We start from the raw sequence: 9,135 nt of genomic DNA, 5'->3' as shown, positions 1-9,135 counted from the left end.
GGAGAAACTGGGTGGATCTATGCTGTCTGAGCTCTGAGGGACAAAGATTCCTAAACATAAGCAGGAGATCCCCATGCTGCTTGGCGTAGATCAGCCCTAGAGGACGTATAGAGCTGCTTAATACAGAAGCTGATATTACATTTTTAAATCTAAGACTGTAATTCATTTGTGTGTGTATATTTCCTGTTTTAACCTTGTAACCAATTAAGATTTCTTTTTCCTCATTAGTAAATTTTTAGTTAGTTTGTTACAGGATTGGTTACAGGCATTGTCTTTCGTTTGAGATCTTCGTCCAGTTGACCTGGGGTAAGTGACTAGTCCTTTGGGACAAGGAGTAACCTGAATATTGTTGTGATTTTTGGTGTAAGGGACCATCTGTCACATTGCCTGGATGGCCAGATAGTCTGGGATGCCCAAGAGAACTGTCGGTGACTTCATGGTAAGACTGTTATTTAGGAGTTCACGCTTGTTACTGGGTGGTGAAAGCTAATTAAAGAACATCCACCAGCTTGGGGTGTCTGCCCTGCTTTTTTGACAGTCTGCCCTGAGGTTGGCACTCATGGTCGTGAGCCACTCCAGACAGCGTGACAGTGGCTATGGCTGTCTGTCTGCCTGTCTGCCTCTGGGAGAGAAAGAGGGATGGGTGGGTGAGTGCACGCCTGCACTCAATTGCTACAAATGAGCTCAGAACAAGATATCCCAACACATTTCATGGCGGAGGAGGGCTAGAATCTGAATCCTGAACCACAGCCACATTTTGCAGCAAGACCAGATCTCTAGACTGGCCTGACTCTCAGCTCCACTTTGGGGTGTTCCAAATCCAGAGCCAAATTCAGTGGCTCAAACCCACCTATAGGAATTTCCTTCTTTGCCATATCCCCAGCTATGGAATGATAAAGAGGGTCACATACAATGTCTTGGGGAGCAGCACCCTAAGGGAAACACACTTGGAGAAGCTGCTGAATGGCAGATTTTTCTCATCCAGTCAAACTTAGATCTGGACTGAGCAGCTGCAGTTCCATTCAAATGAACGGAGTTGCCTCTGCTTGCAGCAGTTTGGAATTGGGACCAAGTATTCATCATTATTATTTCACAGCATGTGCCTCTTAAAGGGCTGCTTCCACTTCGTTTATATCAATGGCCAAGCGCTCGCTGTCGACCATAGGAGTGGGAGCGGGTGCCAAAATGCACAAGTTTATCTTAGGGGAGCAAGCAGGTGTGAGGACCCTGCTGTTTAGATAATAAGCCAGGCAAATAACTTATCACATTCTTCTCTGCCTGAAGATATCGGGTCTGTGCAAGTAACCCACGCACCCCCCCCCCAAAATCCAAAGGCATTTTCTTTGTGTGTGTTTGACCGTTCACGTTCAATAACCCTGCCATTTAAGAAATAGGGTCATTAATATCCTCTTTTTTTTTATTGGGATTCACTTTAATTCTCCATTATTTATTTCACACACAGTCAGACTCAAAGTGCTGAGAAGGGAACCAATATCTGGGTTTTACTGCAGGTCTTGGCACCGGGTTGCTGCTGCATCAGAAGTAAATATCTACGCCTGCCCCCTGCATCTAATAGAAGTTTTATGACTGTTGCACGAACGTTGGACTATCTGACGTAGTAATTCCAATAAGCTTCTCTCTCAAGCCTTGGGGACAGGGGAGAAAAGCTAATATATCTTGATTTTTATTACAGGCTTCACTTCTTTCACACTCTGATGAGAGAGAGACAACATTGAAAGCAATGTGGAATTTTACTGCTCTGGGGAGGAGTTCAATATAAAGTGAAAATTACAGTGTATGGAAACCAGGAGATTGGAGTAACAGACATACAATTTTATTAATACCCTAGAGCCATAATGACTGCAGGGCAGTCTCTCCAATAGACACCACTTATCGTTTAAGGGCTGGTTAATAACTGCATTTGCTTCGTTAAGGTAAGTGTGTGTTAACAATTAGACACAGATTCTGATGGCTTTTCTCTTGCTTTTGGCTTTTACACACAGGAGATGGCAATTTGTATGGATGAGGACAAAATGGGGAACGAGAGGAGCCTAGAGTGGGAACGAATGGCAGTTAGTTTTCACATTGTTTGAATATATAACTCCCTGATGTCTGCTTTTCCTGACATGTGACTGGGACTGTGCAGTTTCCCCTTTCCACTAAACAAATATGCTAGAAATAAACACAGCTATACTTTACTATCATTCCGTCCATAAAGATTAAGATCACACTGTTTAAAGCTGAATGACAGTTCCTGGCATTTACCCTAGCGCCAAGTGGAAGTCTACTGTATGGAGCTTCCTTAGACTGTACATTTGAGGGAATCCATTGAGAACATTCAGATGACCCACGCACCAGTTGCTTTCAGAATCTAGAGTTGAACAGAGAGCGCAGGGACTTGTTTCCTAAAGAATGCAGGATATAAAAAATAGCCTAGGTTAGTGATTTGCAGGCTGGATTCTATATGTCCGAACACTGAATAAACCCAAAGAACTTTATGCTGATGGAACAATGAATACACACACACACACACACACACGTGCGTTTGGATCTAGATACTGACCCAGATTTGAACATCCACAAAAAGATGAGATTTTAATTTTGGTTGGTTTTCTTTTTTTTTTGTTTTTGTTTTGTTCAGGAGACCGGGAGACAAATTCGCATCTGATTCTAAAATTTCCTTTAATTTATGGGTGTTTGGATCAGAGGGTTGGTTTGAAAGTGTCCCTTACCAGTATCAAGGAGAAAAGTTTCTCTCCCAACCCAGCTGTATTATATAATTAACCAAAGCACTAATTGTTTTCAAGACACCCTGATTTAAAAGCAGCCTGAAAGTTATTAATAGATATCTAGGGCCAAATTCCCCTTTTGGTTACATGAGGGGAGAATTTAGCATCTGAGAGTAGTTCTTACAAAAGTTACTGGGAGAACAGAAAACATGTCAAGGGACCATGATGCTGGCAGGCTGTGCCAGCTCAGGATTTTCGCTTATAGTTACATAGTCTTAAATACAGTTGCTACTGAGTAGCACAGCAATGAATCCTGCTGTGGCATGTGCTCTTAATTTGTAGGGATTAATTTAGTATTTATGAGGTGTTGGGGATTTACAGTATTAAAACCAGGGCTCTGTGTGCTGCTCGGCAAATGCAAAATGCTGGCTTCTCCTTCTGCTTGTCCTCTCTACCTTCTCTTCAGCCCACCAGGGCAGTGCTAAGAGTGCAAAAGAAGTTAGCTCCTTACATCTTCCACCTATGTAAAAAAACTGCCCCGGTCTTTTCAGCTAGAGAAGTTATTCCACTCTCCCTCTTTTAAAAATATAAAGGCTGCACCATGGTGTGCAGAAGGGCTGCTATGTTCCATCCTAGAGGTGGCTACAATTTCACTGGTGAGTGGATGATCCCTATATTGTATGTGGAAAGCTCCCTTTTCAAATATATTCTTTTGAACATCCATGTCCCACATTCTGATGCTCACTTCAGGGGCTAGGTGTGGAAATTCATAGTTTACATGCCTGAGTGTTGATTTGCAATCCAGCTGCATGATTTGTATTTCCAGTTGACACCCACTGTCTGAAAACGGGGCCCACAGTTAATTCTAGGGTCCTGCGGGGTCAACCACAGTCTAAATATAACAATGGAATTATTATTCTCAGTGTATTATTATTAGAGATGGTTTCAAGCAGCCATATTTCTGCCGGATCTGGATGGTTTGCATCTGGATTTTTAATATCCCCAAAGTTCTAGGGTGTCTGGGATTGAGATTGTAGTTCAGATCCATCTTCATTTATTACATTAATGCTACTCATTTTGTTGGCTAGTTCTGGTATCTCCATAGTAATAAACTGCATTAGATTTCCTGGTCTGCTCTATTGATTGCATGTAAGCAATGCAAGAAACTCACAATACCTTATGTGAACACTACAGTGGTTACATTTTGTTATGATCCCTTGTCCAGCATGACACCAAGTTCATTAATCTTACAGTTCATTCAAAAGTTTCTTGGGCACAAATCAGTGGAACCTGCATTACAATGCATTGTCTCACTGCTCCCTATACCAACAGGAACAGGAAAGTTTGAAACAGTCTCCATTGTATTTCATTTTATAGCCCAATGGAGATTAATGTCTAGGTCCCAGATACAATTAACCTTTCTCTGGGATTGCTACAATCCATACACTCTTCCCAGACCCAACCAACTGTATTTAACTGAATATACCAGTAGGTGATGGAGATGTACATTGCGCAGTGAAATAGGCTGTATGGCTGAGTGTAAGCTTGGATATGTCAGAGATTAATGCGTAGAGGGGACTGGATAGCTCGGGGTTGATAATGGCATATAGAGCCTGTCACCTTTAGGTTGAAATCCAGCCAGGTCAGCAGTGAGCAAATGTCATTACCATCTGAGGGCTGTTTGGCAATACACATACAATAAATGAGTGATTTCAGTCCACATCCTATAAACAAGTATACACGTTACAATACTAGCTTACTAGCTCCCTCTCAATTGGACAACAGAGAGATCAGGGACTGAATGGAGATGAACCCTCCCCAAGCTTGCAAGGAGTCATTTCAGGACAGGGGAGAGGCACATGGGCAGAATGGTGGAGAAGACACTTGAATGCTGTACTTGCCTCAAAAGTATTCAGTACCCCATGCTGTCAGCCTCAGGACCTTTCACCATGACGGAGGGTATGACTGCATTGCTATCGGACGTGCGATTGTAGCTCATGTAGGCATACCTGCATGGGCAAAAAGACACAGCAGCACAGATCCCTGTGCGGGATAGGAATCTGAGAACTTACTAAGGGTTATACAGCCTGCATGGAAGCCCACACTGCCATATTTTCACTGCTATTGGAACTCATCCTGGCTAGATTAAAGCTAGCACAGGTATGCTGCAATCACACCTACAGGTGCCATATAGATGTACCTTCCATTCGCTAGACAAATGAAAACACAGCTGGCCAGTTTATTTGTTGGGTAGGTATGCAACAGAAAAGGGGGAAATCAATGGTGCTTTTATTTTTGCAAAACCCAAGGCAGTGCAGATCTGAGTCCAATTTTATCTGATCTCCCAGATTTGAAGGATTAATTGTTCTGGATTTCCCTGTTTCCAATGTACGGCAAAGATTAGAAAAGCCAGGAAAGGGTTTTTCTAACATGAAAACGAAGAGCTGGAAGCAGTTATGCAAATCTCATAATATATATTATATTATAAATATAAATTGTAGCCAATCTTATTATTATAGATTATTATATTATTATTATATTACAAAAACAAACAAATATTCCACCTCAAACCATAACAGAAACAACATTAATTCTGAAGTCGGGTTATTTCATTTGGAGGTTTGCGCTAATGCATGAAACAATTAATTGCTCTGTCTGTCTAATGATAATCACATCATGGCTTTTGTATTTTTCATCACCCATAAACATTGTAACAAAGGGCACAAGATCCTTCCAGGCCTCAGCCACACTTCATGCCCGGTGACATCTTATAGCACATTTCAAAAATTCATACAGTACATACGACAAGAGGGGAAATTAATCAGTGACACGTCTTTGGTTTATGAGTCACAGTGGTTCTGCCGATCGTATAGGGAATGCGAAGCAAAGGTGGAATTGCTCATATCTGACAAAAGCAATGGTTAATATTCATAACCATCTGGGCAAAATACACGTTATCTGATTGCTTTGCAGGAAATAAACTCCACACTCAAATCTTTTAATCTGCATTTGGAGTATTTTTTCTCTTCTTCCCCCAGCAATGTTATGATGCTCGCTAAAGGAAACAAAGCCCCCACGCTCATCTCCATATGTGCGAATAAATGTTGAGATCATCTACTGGCTCCTCTTCCTCTAGCTGAGGCTGGGTACCTCCCCCACAGACCACTGCTGGTTTGGATTGTGTTTACATGTAGTAGCACTATGTCACTCAGTGGCCACTATATAGTGTAACGGGGTGTCCATTTAAGGGCACCATAGAGATGCAAGATGAAAAGTCCATCCTCTGCTGGGTTTATAAATATTACTACTGGCCAATTTCAGAGTGCCCTTCATCCAAGGATCTCAAAGTGCTTTGCAAATAGGACTAAATTAAGTCTTACAACTCTTGGAAGAGAGATAGAGATATTTTTATTCCCATTTCACAGATAGAAAAGCTGAGGCACAGAGGTCCTGCCAATGGTCACACAAAGTTTATGGCAGAGCCAGGGACCTGATCATATAACCTTGATCCACTTGAGTAGTCCTATTGATTGCTCAGTAGAACTAAACACCCTAAGTAAGAAAGATAAGTGTGAGTAAGGGTTGCAGAACTGGTCCTCACAGGTCCTGAATCCCAGTCCTGCACTTTAACCTGATCACCCTCCCATCCACCATTGATTAGCCCTCTGTATCTGGATTTACTTCCCATGAGGTAGTACTTGCCTTCTTGAGATGAGTTACTGCCCATCTTGTTATTGCCAAGAGCAGGGTGAAGCTCAGCAAGGACTGAGACCATTAAAAAGAGAGTATAATACAATGGGGGAAGCCTTAGAGACTAACAAATTTATTGGAACATAGGCTTTCATGGGCTACAGCCCACTTCATCAGATGCATACAATGGAACATATAGTAAGAAATATATATACCTACAGAGAACATGAAAAGGTAGAAGTAGCCATACCAACTGTAAGAGGCTAATTAATTAAGATGAGGTATCATCAGCAGGAGAGAAAAAAACTTTTGTAGTGATAATCAAGATAGCCCATTTTAGACTGTTGACAAGAAGGTGTGAGGATACTTAACATGGGAAATAGATTCAATATGTGTAATGACCCAGCCACTCCTAGTCTCTATTCAAACCCAAGTTAATCTATTTCCCCTACAAACGTTTTTTTTTCTCCTGCTGATAATACCTCATCTTAATTAATTAGCCTCTTAAGGTGCCAAAAGTATTCCTGTTCTTTTTCCTGGATATTACAGGCATCCACCTTTGTACATTCATTAATGTTACTCATTTGGTTAGCCAGTTCTGAGTTAATGGTGCACGTTGCATCCATTCATAACAAACAAATGCATTTTTTCTCTAGCATTGCACCAAGCCTACGCTAAGTGAACTGCACACATTAGAGGCTCTCACCACTCAGGAGGTAGGAAAGCATTTTGCTTTACGAAGTGCCACTTTCTAATTTGATCTGATAGCCAATAGCCAGGAGTCACACGAATTGACAAATTGGCTAATCATATACAGGAGGAAATGGTTTGGAGGATGGATTATTAGAAGTTACCCCAAGTCTCCCTTCTGTTTCAGAATACGGAAATGGATTACAATAATCCAACTAACCACTCTGGTATATTTGATTATAATGGCTCAGGATCTCCCAATGTCACGTTTGTTGCATCCAGGTGTGATTGGGTGTTCCAAAAACGAGCACATTGAGGATTTTGCCTACAAGTTCAAAGATTGTTGCACAGGCCTGCAAGGCAACTCTGCAATGCTCTCTCCTCACCTGCAGTTTGCCATGATGTTCAGGTCCTAAGCAGCACCCACAACCCCATATTCAGCTGTAGTCGGGTGGTTTGGGAATAAGCAGTAAAGTCCTTTGAGCTGAAACCACCAAACTTGTTTCATCTGTAGCCTAAGACAAAGCAATTTTCTTTCTTAGGCTAGTCCCGTCAAGCACGCGATATGTCCACTTGAATCTAGATATTGGCTGAATTTCTTCTCTGTCTCCTCTTTAGGTGCTTCCTTTTTTATTTATCGTGCCAGGAAGCAACCTGAAAAAAATATTGTTGTAAAATGAATGAGAATTTTTCTTTAAAAACCAACCACTCCTGCTGGCTGAGATTCTGAGCTGCATCTTTGTGGGAGGAAGGGCAAAGGGAGCTTCACAAAATTTTGCCAGAGATATTCAGGCTACTCTGGAGGCTGAAACAGCCTCCCCATAATTTAGCTCAGGCTCTGCTCCCTGAAAGCCCCCTCTCAGCTCCAGGGCCAGCTTTAGGAACTGCGGGGCCCAATTCGAATACCCAGCAGTGGTCCTGGTCTTCGGCGGCACTTCGGCGGCGGAGGGTCCTTCACTCGCTCCAGACCCCCTGCCGCCAAAATGCCGCCGAAGACCCAGAGCAAGTGAAGGACCCCCCGCCGCTGAAGTGCCGCCGAAGACCCGGACCGCTGCTGGGTATATAAAAAAAAATTAAAATTAAAAAGGCACCTACGGCACGGGGCCCTCTTAGGTGCAAGGCCCAATTCTGGGGAATCGGGGGAATCCACCCCTGCTCAGCGCCACCCTGGACACAGATGCAAGACTGTCACAATCCCTATAACTCTCTAAGGCCTGGTCTACGTTAGGTGAGTGATTGATCTAAGTTATGCAACGTCGATGTACTTAGATCTACTGACCCCGGTTGACTGCTGACACTCCCCCGTCGACTCCGCCTATGCTTCTCACTCTGGTGGAGCACCAGAGTCGACGGGAGAGTGCTTGATTTGTCAGATCTTCACTAGACATCATAAATCAACCCCCACTGGATCGATCACTCCAGAGGTAAGTATAGACATGTCCTTAGGTACATATACAGTATTCATCACTAGAGTATCCAAGCACTTTGCAATCATTAACATATTTATCCTCCCAACAGCCCTCTGAGGTAGGGCAGTGCTATTATCCCATTTGACAGATGGGGAACTGAGGCACAGAGAGGCTAAGTGACTTGCCCAAGGTTGCACTGGAAGTCTGGCAGTACAGGGAATTGAACCCAGGTCTCCTGAGTCCTAGGTGAATGTCCTAACTATTGGGCCATCCTTCCTCCATTTGCTCAGGCAGCAGTATACAGAGGCCAGGTTTGTGAGGAAGCCTCCCACCCCATATTTGTTGAAGTTTGCCAATAAGCATCAAGAAATATGTGATCGATTTTCTCTGTGTTGCATAAAAAAGCATAGAAGTAATGCAAATCTATGAATAATAGCGAAGAAATAATGTCTGCTCTCATAGACAGTAAACATTGGGGGTCTAAATTCTCCTCTCTGAGCCACTGGTACAAACCCATGGATTTTTGAAACATTCCACTGGTATAACAGAGGAGAATTTGTTAGTAACACACTCCACAGAAAAGACATTCTTACTGTTCATAACACGTCTGGAGTATA

The sequence above is a fragment of the Mauremys mutica genome, chromosome 7 (genome assembly GCF_020497125.1).
Source record: "Mauremys mutica isolate MM-2020 ecotype Southern chromosome 7, ASM2049712v1, whole genome shotgun sequence".
Taxonomy (NCBI): Eukaryota; Metazoa; Chordata; order Testudines; family Geoemydidae; genus Mauremys; species Mauremys mutica.
The sequence above is the reverse complement of the archived record's forward strand: the minus strand, read 5'-3'. Positions refer to the sequence as shown.